The 14,580-nt window shown below is 47.7% G+C and overlaps 1 protein-coding gene across 3 annotated transcripts in view; it reads left to right on the forward strand.

The window, feature by feature from the left end:
- The window catches only part of KCNJ15 (potassium inwardly rectifying channel subfamily J member 15), a 43,303-nt gene that overhangs the window by 19,336 nt on the left and 9,387 nt on the right, over window positions 1-14,580 (forward strand). The window lies entirely within an intron of this gene.

Consider the following 14,580-nt stretch of genomic DNA (forward strand, 5'->3'; position numbering starts at 1 on the left):
CAAGAATATGCTCTCAGCTGCCTTCTGCTCTTCATATTTTTCTTTTTTGCAAATCTCATTGACTCATATTTGGTCAACTTCTACCTCTTGCGCAATGACTCCCAAATCTTTACAACTAGCCCCAGATATACTTCCTAGAGATGGACACCTCAATGCAAGCAAGCTCAGAGTCAACGTCATCACGATGCCTTCAATGCCATCTCCTTATCATTCAATATTTCCTCTTCATCCAGGCACCAAACCCCATGGTTCTTCCAGCTCCAGTTCCCCCATCACCACTTCACATCTCAGTGGGGCACGAATTCCACCTGGTGGTAACCCAAAGCAGTGTTGCTCCCGAGTTCATGCATTGCTTGGACGAATGCAGAAGCCTCCTTGGACGAAGTCATCTCTCTATAGATACTGTCTCAATCTACCTGTCTAGCTGAACCTGGCTGCTTCTGGCCTGTTGTAAGATCAAACTTTTCTGTTTAACCTCCATGGCCTTTTAAAATCTTTCACCAGTCTAGCTTCCAATCTGGCCTCATACTAACTTTCTTGAGGTACCACAGTGATTCTCAACCATGGATACACATTTGAAACAAATGGGGAGCTTTAAGAAGTAGCAAAACTCAGGCTCCTACTCATATATCCCTCTCCTTGCCCTCATGAGAGATTCTGATTCAATTGGCCTATGGTGGAGCCATAGCATTTGGGCATTTGAAAATCTCCCCAGGTGTTTCTATTATGTAGCCATGTTTGAGAATCATTGGTGTGCTCTCTGACTGCATCAAATGAGTACTCAGGAAAGTACATTACCACCACCCCATACTTCTTTTGTGGGCAATTCCCCATGCAAGCAATCCTCCTCCCCTCCCCCACCCCATTCCTTCTTCCCAGCAGAATGCTTGAAAACTTCTGTGATTCTTCCAGTTGGAAAGAACCCATCCTTCTCTAGGAAATCCTTAGTATGTTTCTACATATCTCATGTGCCCTGACACACACTCCTGTCCCCACTCCCTGTGAGTCAAGAAGACTGTTATATACAGCAATATAGAGTAGAATAAGACAAGGTCCCTGCCTTAATACTCCTATAGTATTTAGAATGAGAGAAAAACATAAACCAATGAATAACATAAGTTTTATGGTAGAAGTATAGAAGTGTTCATGAGACAGGGCTTAGAAATGAAGGATTCTATTTTGCTTGGTGTGATAACAATTTATGTATATGTCCTCTCTTCTGTTGGATGGTATATTTTTAAGGGCCAGAACCATGTGTCATTCACTCACCTTTATGTATTTCAAAGACCACATCTTTCTTATTACATGTTTGCTGAATAATTGAGTCAATGAATGGTAGGTTGGAGATTAGTGGTCATTGGAGAAGAGTGGCACCTCCAAGAAAATCGTGCCATAGTTCAGTGCCCGGCCAGGGCAGAAGGGTATCCCACCAAAGTTCAAAGACCCATGTCATCATTTACAGTTCTAAGCTATATGTGAGTTTTATAACTACCCTTTAACATTGTTCCACGTTTTTTAATGGTGATAAGAATAGCACATTAGAAACTAGGTTCAATTCCTCCTGATTGAGAAGGTGGTCAATAACCTTAGCCCCTTTTATTTTAATAAGCAAATCCTAGAGATAAATGGGCTGGTTTTCTGTCTAATGGGAAGAACTAGGGGATGGGGGGAAGGATAAGGAGAAACGTCTGTACACCCAACAGATCCATGGCTCCCCTCTTTCCCTCTTGACTGTGCCATGATCTTCAAATTAAGCCCTTGGGCCTCTTAAAGATGTGCTCAAGAAAGCTGCTAAAATGGCCCCCAAATGAATGGATATCAACAGGACCAGGAGCCAGTGTGCCTGTGAAAGTAACTGTGCTTCTCCATTGAAAATCTTCAATCCTCCCAGCAGCTCCAGGTCTGATCCACCATCCCACAAGAGATACACTGCCCTTGGGGGGAAAGCCAGATCTGAACACGTACTATGGGAGGGCACTCGTGAACCACAGCAGACGTCATTGACTGAGTGACAAGGTTAGCCCAGCTTCTGGGAGTGCCTGCATCAGGACAGATAAAAGAAGAGTTTCTTAGCCCAGGGGATTTCAACACTATGGAAACTCATTTCCCACAGAGATAGAACAATGTGTAAATATTATAAATCACTCCAAAGAAGCAATTTAGAAAACTTCACATGTAATGATAAATGTGTTGAAACCACTCACATATTTTAATTTATGGACTGATTATTAGTCCATTTTTTATTATTCTGTTGATTCATTTTAGAGTGATGAGTATGAGTCATTACAACTTTTTTTTTTTGGATACCTATTGAATGCCAAGAATTGTGTTACTGTGGGTACAGAGATGAACATGGCCCCAACCCTGCCCTCAAAGAACTTGCCACGTGGAGGGGAAAACAGGTACATTGAGAGAAAATCATGATGCTGTCCTAAGTGTGGTGATGCTACATTTTAGTGGTAAAAGGAGAGTTGGGGGTCTTAAAAGAACCTGCAGAGGGAAAAAGATTGCTGTGGGAAGAAACAGACTTTTGAAAGGTTATATTTGCATTTAGAGATATTTGCTTTAAAAGGGAGTCATTTGGGAAGGAGGTCAAGAAAAAGCTGGAGATGGGCAGGCCGAAGCTATGAAAGGGCAAGGGAGCAGGGATGGAAACGAGAATTATCTAGGTGATAAGATTTAGGACCATGTGGCCATGGTCAAGGGTTGTAAGCGGTGTGGCACAATGCTGACTCCCTGTCAGGGAACACTGACTTTGCACCTTGTGGAACAGAATCAATGGGTGTGGAAAAGACCTTTGAGGAGGAAAGAAATGCCACATTCTTCCATTTCCTCACTGGCTGTGTGATGACTCTTCAGTCCACGGGAGTACGTCTTCACACATCCCACCAGAATCACTAGCAGCTCAGCTGATGGGCACATTTTATTTCTCATCTTATTCAGCACTTCATAGTATTTCATACTATTGCTATGGTCTCCTCCCAATGACTTTTCTGGCTCCTTCTCAGCACCATTTTAGACTCTTCTTCTTCTAGTTCTTTACATGGCACTTTTCCAAACCCCCATATTCCAAACTATTGTTCTCAACAGACACACGCTCCTGTCCCCACTCCCACAGCTTGAGATGCTACCTTCAGGAAGCCTAGACTATGGGTCCCCAACCTCTCCATTGTGTGGGTTAAACATGAACGTGTGGTCTTGCTTGGATATCAAGGTGGTTAGAGACCAAGTCCTGCTTGGCTGCATTATGTGTGTGTGGTTGTGGACCTAGATTCAGGGGAAGCGTCTTTATAATTCAGTCATATGTCACTATTCACTGACACCAGTTACACAGTATAGACGATGGCGATATTGGAAAATGTATTTGCAATCACTTTTGCATAGCACATACTGGCTCAGAAATTAGGCTGAGGCATATGGTTCCAACTGGACCAAGGTAGTCTTTGGGAAGTTGTACTAGGACACACAAACTTGACTCAGTGGGTAGACTTTGTGAATTATTCGTCAATAATGAGTGTGTGTGTGTGTGTGTGTGTGTGTGTGTGTATGTGTGTGTTCACTCACATTTATTGAGGACTGTGTGTGTGTGTGTGTGTGTGTGTGTGTTTCATTTTTCTCCTCTTCTTTGGTCAAGGAGCATTTGAAACCCATTAACTCCCAACCTCAGTGGCCCATCAGGGTGAGACTGTGTGGAGGTAGCTCTTATTAGCCAGAACCTCCCGACTTACCCCCCTTCCCCTTAACATTAGCGTCACAGGACCTTTGACAATCGGGAGTGGCCAAGACCTTGGTTTCCAGCTATGCTTTTCATAAAGGAACTTTCCAGATAGAGGCCAAACCCTGGAAAAGAACGGCTGTCTACAGGACTGTTTGTAATACTGTACGGTGATTTATAAACAATGCTTTTAAAAACATCATAAAGTCCGCTAGTGACCTTGAACTTTCTCCCACAGTAAAAGCCATATGCCCAGCAAGCTTCTGAGAGGCCCCTTCTCGGCCGAGTTCTGTGAGAGAAACCAGCCTTCTGGGCCCCCACACCTTCCTCTTCTTGGAATGAGGTGCCTTCTCCCAGCATCTGCAGGGGTGCTTCCCCATGGCCACTGTGGGAGCGATGAGGCCCGTCACGGACACTGGCTTCTGCGTTCTGTGCTATAGTTCCATGAGCAGCCCTGGGTGCAAAAGGCTGATGCCACCCATAGGGCAGCCTCCTCCAGCCTCAGCCTCCATCACCTGTGCGCACAGGAAGTGCACTTTCTCAGAACTCAGCCCAGACCTCTGAACCCGAATTTGCATTCTAATAGGATCCTCACGGAATCTGCACATTAAAGTTTAATAACCACTAGCCTAAAGCAATGGCTTTGAAATTTCACAATCCCCCTACACACACACACACACTCACACACACACACACACACACACACACACTCACACACAGACACACACACGAACACATACATGAACAATACATACTTTCTTGTGTGCTGTACTAACATAGGATGTACATTATAAAATATGCATAAAATATAAACATTTAAAAGGATGCAGTAGAGTCTACATTTGAACGATTCTATTGCTATTACCTCCTTGCGGCCCGCTCTTGGATCACCTCGGCTCAACCCATCAGATGCCTGTTCTAAGGAAGCAGGTAGAGCTGAGGGGCCCCTGAGGGCGCTGTGGAGGCTGGTCAGCGTGCGGAAGCTGCGTGGGATATGAAACACACATAGAGAGAAATGTGTTGGACTAAGTGGGGTATGTGATACCCCAAGTGCTTATCAACTTGGTCAGTTTGAGAAGTGTAGAACCATTTTCTCTTCAAGGCAGAACATTGAAGGATAGTCCTTGTGCTCTGAATCCAAATCGAGTCTAAGTCTTTATTTCTAGCTCGGTCATTCAAGTCAGTGACATATGTGTGCCCCTCCCCCACCCCACCTCCACCCCCACTTAGTTTGGAACTGGTTCCCCTCTGACCCAGAACATCATATTCCATATCTTCAAATGAGCCCCTCCAGTTACAAAACCTGGACAGCTCTGAGTTCGCTGGGACGGCCTCTGCCCGTACTTCTCCCTCCAACAGTAAGTCCCTACCATTCGGCAGGCCTCGTGCTGGCATTAGGGCTGAAAGACGAATTGAATACCCACCCACAGAGCCTCGTTTAAAGAGAAAGAGAAGTTTCTAAACAGATCATTACATCAACACCTGAAGTTTGGTCATGAGGTGTGGACAGTTTGCAAAAGGCGGAAGAGAGGACCAAGAGGAACTCTCTCCCTGGGAGCCAAAGGAGGGGGCATTTGAACGGGGCCTCAGGGATGAATAGGAGTTTGTCAGGCATGGGTAGCAGAGAAGGAATTGAGGGTCAAGGGACCTGTCTGAGCAAAGGCACTGGGCAGGAAACTGCTTTGTCAGCGTTCCTCTTGGGCGAAGTGCACTCTGCTAACGCAGTCCATGAAAAGGAGCCTTGTGTTAACATGATAGTCGCCCTCACTTGCTGGACACCTGGTCCTTGGATCTCCACAATCGCGCGTGTCTGAGAGTTCCTTCTTCCTTACGGGTTGGCCAGGACAGCGGGTGGAGAGTTTCTCGGTAGGAGCAGCCCATTTACCGTAAGATCCGGAACGTTTGGGAATGGTCTTTGTTGGGGAAATTGACTTTTCAGATTAACTTCATAAAAATGGAAAATCCGATGGAAAAACCATCCTAATTTTGTTTTCCTTTGAAGAGATAACTGTGGTTAACATTTTAGAGGCATTTTGTTTTAATCCTGCCTAGAGAGACCACGAGAGCGATCACACCATCCACTCAGCTTTACCCATGCCTGTCTCTAACTTCGCCTGTTTAGCTTTGCCATGATTTTTAGACTACCTAACATTTCAGTGTATAAATAGTTATAAATGTAAAATCCATCCTTTATTATGGGTGATCAAGTGGGTTTGAATATTTTCATAGTATAACTAATGCAGAGAACATGCTTACATATAATCCTGACATTTCTTATTCCTTCTTAGATAAACACTTACTGGGTCAAAGAGTAGAAATCATTCTGAACTTTGAGTAGAACTTGTCAAATCGCCATCGGAAAAGCGACGCCAAATCACTCTATTGGCGTACAGAGCCATTCACCTCCCCATGCTGGTCCGAGAGGAATGCTGACGTGGGTTTAAAACCTCTGGTCATGACTAGCTGTGTTTCTTGGACCCGGGGCCCCTTCTTGGTCTCCTTTGCCGTGGCCCTGCTCCGCCGGCCCCGGAGCTGCCCGGCTCAGCGTGGACTGCTTCTCCCACACTCTCTGTCCAGGAGAATTCACCTGCTTACATGTCTCAGACTCCATTTGTACTTAGACATGAAAGGCGGTCCTCCTGGCCGGCCCTTCCTTGAATGACAGACACATAGACCCCAGTCTCATCTCTGCTTAGGTGTCCCAGGCAACCCCGTGCACCCCCTCAAACCTCACCCCAGGCGGACCCTCCTGCACTGACATTAAGTACTGAGTGAGACCCGGCTGGTGTGGCTCAGTGGTTGAGTATTGACCTACGAACCAGGAGATCACAGTTCGATTCCAGTCAGGGCACATGGCTGGGTTGCGGGCTCGATCCCCAGTGTGGGGTGTGCAGGAGGCAGCCGACGATGGTTCTCTCTCATCATTGATGTTTCTCTCTCTCGCTTCCTCTCCCTTCCTCTCTCCTAAATCAATAAAAATATATTTTTTTAAAAAACAACGTACCAAGTGAGCTCCAGTCCCATAGGATAGCAAACCATTGGGCAACCGGGCTATCTGATAACATAGGAATGCTTTTTGAATTTCAGAGGAAGGTCCAGTGCCATCTGAGCCAGTAAACTCCCACCATCCTAGTCACCTCATTTTCATGCAGGGATGTCAGGAGTCAGCTTTGGGACCTCATCTGCCTATCCACCCTCACCCCAACCCCCACCTGTTAGAGTTGCCCTTTGAGTCCACCTGGAATGGGGTCCTCGCTTCTCTCGATCTGCTGGCACCGCCCTGGTCCAGGCAGCAGCATTTTAGGCTTGGGTCCCTGAAAGCAACAGTTCACCATACTCTCAGCATCCATGCTTGTGTCTTTCCAACCCACTCCCCATGCTGGGTCAAAGTGATGACTTTGAAAAGCAAGTCTGGCCTGGCCGGTTTGGCTCAGTGGGTAGAGCATTGGCCCGTGGGTCCCGGGTTTGATTCCAGTCAAGGGTATATACCTTGGTTGCAGGCTCGATCCCCGTCCCTGGTTGGGGTGCATGCAGGAGGCAACCAATCGATGTGTCTCTTTCACATCGATGTTTCTCTGTCTTTCCCTCCCCCTTCCACTCTCTAAAAATCAATGGAAAATATCCTCAGGTGAGGATTAACAAAACAAAACAAAAAAAGCAAGTCTGAGCCTCTCTCTGCTGTGACTGAAACTCTGAGGTGCTCCTTTTCCTAGGAGGAAGGCAATGGTCCTCAGGGAGCCCACTGAGCCCTTCACGGCATGGCTCTGGCCTCAGCACCTTGTCCTGTATCTAGAGAGAACCACTGATCGGTTTCAGACAGACAATGACTAATGTCTAGTGTATGTTTATATCTCATCTGCACAGGGCATCCTGGTACTAAACAATTGGCTGTTGTCCATCTGAAATTTAATTTTAACGGGACATCTTGTATTTTACCCAACAGCCCGAAAAACACCACAATTGGGCCAACAGTACTCAAGCCGATTAACCACCGATGGTTAGAACATGTTTTCTCACACTGTTTACCGATGGGTATTGCTTCTCTCGGAGGGCTCAGGCTCTGATAGAATGTGAAGGGAAGTATTTTGACATGTGAAATTTCCTTATTATCACTCAACGTTCACAGAGTCTATGTTTTCAACTTTGGGACAAGCAGACAATTCGGAAATACTGCCAGTTCCTAAAGTAAACGGACTGCAATCCAAGAATGTTGGTGTTAGCTGTGTTCCCCAGAGACCCTGTGCTATCCAGTTTCCATATCAGAGCAATGTGGTCAAAGATTAGACTGACAGTGAGAGTGAATTTCAAAACCTTCAGAACACTCGTCCCATTGTTAAATAACTCGGTCCCAAATCAAGCAAAAGTTGCTCTTGCCTTTTTCTGGGACGAGATTCCAATCATGATAATAATGAGCATAGAAATGACCAAGGAGAAGAATTCCACCCTCGTACGCAGGTGAGTCACACCCAAGTCCATTAATCATCCATCAGAGACCAACAGTTCCAAATTCATTTTAAACAGAAGGAAGCCAGTAAACCAAGCCAGCCTGAAGTCGGTAATGTAATTCTCTTTCTATATCTCCATGCCTTCACATCGTAAAAATATTATAATGCGAGACAGAGAAAGACGTGAGTAGTTAACGGTGGTGCATTCACTGTCTTAGTGAGTGAGAGGTTTATTTAGGGGGAAATCACCTTGAGACATTGCAAATTCTATAACGACGCCTTATAAAAACTCCGGGATCTGCCCTGAGCAGCTTTCCAGGACAACGATGAGGGTGAGAGGAAGCGGCACCCTTGCTTGCTCCCAGTTCTTTTCTCCCTTTTCTCACGCTCCAACTGAGACTAGTTTGAGGTTTCATGAAGTGGAATACACTGAATGAAATCCTTCTCTACCAGGCCCGGCCGGCTTGGCTCAGTGGTTGAGTATTGACCTATGAACCAGGAGGTCACGGTTCCATTCCCAGTCGGGGCACATGCCTGGGTTGTGGGCTTGATCCCCAGTGTGGGACGTGCAGCAGGCAGCCAATCAGTGATTCTCTCTCATCAGTCTCTCTCCCCTCTTCCTTTCTATCTCCCTCTCCCTTCTCCGGCCCCGGAGCTGCCCGGCTCAGCGTGGACTGCTTCTCCCACACTCTCTGTCCAGGAGAATTCACCTGCTTACATGTCTCAGACTCCATTTGTACTTAGACATGAAAGGCGGTCCTCCTGGCCGGCCCTTCCTTGAATGACAGACACATAGACCCCAGTTTCATCTCTGCTTAGGTGTCCCAGGCAACCCCGTGCACCCCCTCAAACCTCACCCCAGGCGGACCCTCCTGCACTGACATTAAGTACTGAGTGAGACCCGGCTGGTGTGGCTCAGTGGTTGAGTATTGACCTACGAACCAGGAGATCACAGTTCGATTCCAGTCAGGGCACATGGCTGGGTTGCGGGCTCGATCCCCAGTGTGGGGTGTGCAGGAGGCAGCCGATGTTTCTATCTCCCTCTCCCTTCCTCTCTGAAATCAATAATATATACGTGTGTGTGTGTGTGTATATATATATATGTATATATAATATTTTTTTTAAATCTTTTTCCACCAGCACTGTCTGCAAAAGCAGATGCCTTCCACTCTCACTTACTTCAGGTCACACCAGAAGGACTCCAACGCTCTGCGCTTCCTTCTCCTTATGGGAACGGGGCTGTCTTGTCTGTGCTGCCTTTGAACTAATGCAGACAAGATCCCAGGAGCCTCTTCTCTGCTGAGAAGATGGGGGCAGCGCCTCCGGGAGGCTAAGGCATTCGGTCCGCCTTGGGCTTCTTTCCCCGCCTCAGACATAAGCTTCCCCAGTCATCTCACAACAATGCAGGTCCGAGCCCTGCTGTGATTACAGGGAGACGGTGCTTATTACCAAGCTCTTCACATGTCGGAGCATGGCAAGGCCAGGGGGGTAGACCAAAGGAAATTTCCATTCTCCCTTCAGCTGCTGCGCAGGCTTACTCTATAGGAAAGTTAGCTGCTATTAAGTAATAACGTGCAGCTGAAGTTGGTCACTCGTAACAACAGACAGATGGATAATGTTTTATTTGGGTTAGCCAGCTCTCTCGCAAATAAAGGGCCTGAAATTAAACTGTCTTTACAAACACTTTCGGCAAATGATACCTCTGACTTATTCCGGTGCTCAGATTCTTTGCCATGGAAAATGGAAAATGAGTCTCCCGTTGAACCCAGTATGTGCTGAAACTTGTCTTTGCCGAGTGGAGAAAGGTTGACGTTCTATGGAATGAAAAAAAATAAAAAAATAAAAAAAGACTCTGTGTTGAGGAGGAAAGGGTATAACTATGCAAACCACATTCAGAGATGGAAAGGGACTTTTTAGGACTTATGGAATTCAAAACAATAACAATGGAATGGAAACATAGGGAAAAGGCTAAATATCTGACCACAGAGGCAAATTGGATCATTAGACGCTCCCATGCAATGCAAAATGTGGGGTTTGTTTTGAAAGGAGCGCTTGTTGATTTTCCAGCGGATAATAGGACAAAAGAAAGGCCGGGCCAAGTCACACGCCATCATCTCAGGCGAACCAGCCACGGGAGCCTTTGGGGGGCTGCGTTCCTTGTAAGCCACGTTCCTGGGCAGCACTGAGAAATCGTGATTCAGAAGGTCAAGTGTGGGCCCGAGAACTGGCATTTCTAATGAACCCCAAGTGATGCCATGCTGCCCTTGGGGGTCCCCCTACTCTATGCTGACCTACCTCCAGTGTCCAGTGAGATGGACCACTCACCTCAGGATATTTCATGATAACCAAGAGAGGTGTCTGCCTATAGAATGGACTAACCTTGCCATTGACGCAGTGACTTTGAACAAATCACTCTCTTTTTTATCCTTCACCCCTCCCCCCCCTCCCCCGCCCCAGACGTAAAGTACAGTTTAGACCAGATTGGCACTCTTCAATGTCCTGGAAACGTCAGATAAACGCCAGTTAGGCAGCTGTCTGTGCTGTAGGACTTCTCAGAGCCTGCGCTGTACAAACACGTGGTATGACTCTCCAATGGGTGCAGACCATGGGGTGTTTAGAGGTTTGGTAGGGAAAGCGTCCCGGTCATCTGACCACATCACTTGCTTTGGGAACACCTGTAATCACCACGCACAGGGGAGGCTGAGCAGGAGGCCAGCTAAGGTCCTTCCGGCTGCAGCTCTCATGGCCCCGGAATCCATGCTCCCTCCTCAGGCCTCCCGTGTTCTCCGGGATGGTACCCCCTGTCCCAGTAGAATAAGCCAGTGGGCCTGAACTTCTGTTCCCTGGGGCACTTCTGGCTACCTGGAGACTCCGCCCGGCAGCTGCCATATTTGTTTATTTAACCCCATGGACTTTCTGTTTCTGCTCCTTTGTTTCAAGGTAGTGAGTCTGAACTTGCAGACAACCCAGTTTACGTGTTTGTGAATTTCCCACGCCGTCTACACAATTCACTGAGCGGCGAACGGTGTAGCGCTGACTCTCGCAGTGTGGTCTCAGAACTGGGGAGCTCCAGGGACTTATTAGAAATGCAGATCCCAGGCCCCTCTCTAGACCTGCTGAGTCACAAACTCATGGCGGCGCCAAATGTGTGTCAAGTCCTCCAGGTCATCCGAATGCTTCTGAACTTGGAGAACCAGGGGTGCAGGGGTAAGGAGCATGGACTTGGGCCCAGACCCTGTGCTCTACACCAGTTGCCTCACCAGGAATACAGGAATGATCACAGTCCGTCTTTCAGAAATGATGTGAGAACTAAATTAATACATGGCGCCTCTGTAAGAAGGGGCACAGGATGAGCAACCAATCAATCACAGCTCTTTATCTAGAACAGATACTAACTCGGAATGAGCAGGAATGAACGTACGCTGTGTTGCAGTGCATGTGAGAAGAGGTGCCCTCTGTGAGTGAGTCTGAGAACAGTGGGTAGATGGGAGCACAGCTGTGGAGATAGACAGATCTGGTTTGCCAACGTGGCCCTCCATGGATTAACTTTATGAACGAGTGCGAATTATCTAATCTAAGTTTAGCGTCCTCATTAGAACATCGAGAAAATACTTTGTTCCCAGGGTTAGTTAGAACACTCTCTGAAAATGCTTTGAGAAGTGTCTGGTGCCCCCTTCTCAGCCAAAGCCAGCAGCGACCTGATGATGATGGCCCCCAGCACCCCCCAGTGTGTCTGTCCTCACAGACCGCCCGGCCACCACGTCCCCAACCAAGGGCTTCCTGCTCCACAGAACATTCGAGTCATGGTATCTAAGGCCCTATTCCTTGCCCTGAAAAGTTGTCTTGTCAAGATACATTTAAATATTGATTGAGAAGTATTTAATGAGAAAACGTATTCAACTTTTCACTTCTTTTCTCCATTCACCTTCTTCCAGTTGGAATCTTGTTCATTTGGACTTTTTCTATTCCGCGTTTTGTCACAGACCAAGATTTAGAGTTTACATTAAGGATAGCCGATGGCTTTACATGTTCCGTTAAGCACAGCACCTTGTAGGTCAGGCCCATCACCCTCCAGCACAAAATCTGTAGAAAGGGTATCTGTGGTCAGGCATTCACTGGGTTTTGTCTCGGTGACAATTCCAAGAATTCAATGGCTCGTGGCAACAGAAGTTTTTCTCACCGTCTGTTGAGTCAGCTTTGGTTCAGCTATAGCTTGGGTCCAAGTGTCCCCTCCTCCTGGTCCCCATAGAAGGAACAGCCCAACCTGAGCCTCATCCAAGACCATGCCATGTCCCTCTGTCCAGGTGTGGCCCGAGTCACCCCACCTCACACTCCATTGGCCAAAGCAGTCACATGACCGCATGGGACACATGGGTGAAAACACACTCCCCTGCAGGGAGGGATTCTATGGACAGATCCTGGTGGCCCATAACTGGCAGCAGCAAACAATGAGCAATTGCAACAATGACCGCAGCTCTTCGAGTTAGATCCCAGTTCCTATAGTTAAGACCGAGGTCATTAGGACAGAGGAAATGGGGTCATGGAGGTGCCATAATCTCAGCTAGCTCTTCCCGCAATGGCAGTGTGATTCTCTGAGGAACCATGGCCAATTCCCCAGCCGCCCAGGAGCTGCCACCCTTCCGGCCGGCCGTCCTCAGTCCTCCAGGCCCGAGGGAGGGAATGGGTCTCCGGGAGGAAAGAGTCATTTCCCTGCAGACAAGGACCAGAGGCCACCCTTGGGGATCCTCTGGGAGTCAACTCGGGCCACCTCATTCCTTCTCATGGAGTGTGTTCCTTTCCAAGGCCACCTGGGCACAGCCATCCGTGTCCTCGGCAGACATGGGTGGAATCAAGAAGTGGAATCAGAACAGGCAGGCCAGCCACTGAAGCGCGTCCTGGACAGCGGGGAGGAGCAGGGGACGATGGCGGGAGGCCAGTGCCAGAGGTCCCGTGTGCCGTGTGGCATGGTCCCAGGATCCAAAGGGAGGATAGCTAAGCCCCACTGATTTTATTGTCAATTACTTTTAAACCTTCTGAGTCCAGTGAACCCCTTGTCAAGCATTTCTTTGCCTACTTAATATTTAAACTTGTGTGCCTTTAAAGTGAAATTTAACCCAGGTATTTTGGATTCATAGCAAAGAGAGAGAGAGAGAGAGAGAGAGAGAGATCACCAAAAAATTGTTTTGTCAGTAATATTCAACATCCAAGAAAGCTTTTTGAGTTTTTGAGCAACTTTTCTTACAAACAGGAAGCTGTTTTTCTAGAGCTTTAAAGTCAAACTCCCATCAAATTTTGATTATAGCCAAAGTTACAGTTCGAGTTGGGGTTCACTCCTCCATACCCACCACCTCATGGAAGGTCAGAGAAGGACTCCCTGAGGCGGGAGAAAGTCCAGGTTTGGGAACCTGCTGCCTCCCCAACTTTCATTTGGTCATTTTTCTGCAGGATCAAAGACCTTGTTTCCCCCCCTCCCCTGCCCCTGGAACACGAGGAGAGAAGTTTTCCCAGCACAGGCAAATGGGAAACTTACAAACTTGGACTCAGCAGGGCTCTAGGTTTTTAGAAGGTATCAGTGTTGTACTAACTAGGAAAAACATCGTTAATACCTAGCACTGGTCCACTGAGTAGCTGGCATTCACCTATCAAGATGGTATAGATTGGACATTCTGGAAACTAATCAACGATGCTTGCATGGCCTGTGTGCAATAGTCTTACCTGAGAATGCTAAGAGGCAGTGGGGGTGGGGGGAGAGGGGAATCACTTAACCTGTATGTCACGGCCTGCTGGTTCTCCACCTGTGTTCCCGGAGCCACAGCATCACCTGCGAACTTCTCAGACATGCAAATTCTTGGGCTCCACCCAGACTTACTGAATCAGAAACTCCCAGCCTTGCAGGCGGTTCTGAGGCCGCTGAGCTTGAGCACCTGTGTCGGGTGGTGGCCAGCACGGGCACAGGCGCCTCCGGGGGCCCCTGCTGTCGCCTGCCAGCTGCAGAGAATTTGGGTGATTCACTCAGCCTGTCTGTGCCTCAGTTCCCTCCTCCTGAGGAGGAATAAAATACTGTAAATTAAGAGCATACGATGATGCCCAGCTGGTGTGGCTCAGTGGTTGAGTGTTGACCTGTGAACCAAGAGGTCACAGCTTGTCAGGGCACATGCCTGGGTTGCAGGCTCGATTCCCAGCAGGGGACGTGCAGGAGGCAGCCAGTCAATGATTCTCTCTCATCATTGATGTTTCTATCTCTCCTCCCTCTTTCTTCCTCTCTGAAATCAATAATTTTTTTTTAAGCACCTGATAAAGTGTAAGTGATAAAGCAGGCATGTGAGTGAGGTTGCTGCTGGATCCCCACAGAGGGATGACGGAGAAAGAGGTCATTTGCCAAACTCACTAACACCCGGGAGAACTGCTCGTAGAAGAGGC

Source organism: Cnephaeus nilssonii (assembly GCF_951640355.1).
Source record: "Cnephaeus nilssonii genome assembly, chromosome: 3".
Taxonomy (NCBI): domain Eukaryota; kingdom Metazoa; phylum Chordata; class Mammalia; order Chiroptera; family Vespertilionidae; genus Cnephaeus; species Cnephaeus nilssonii.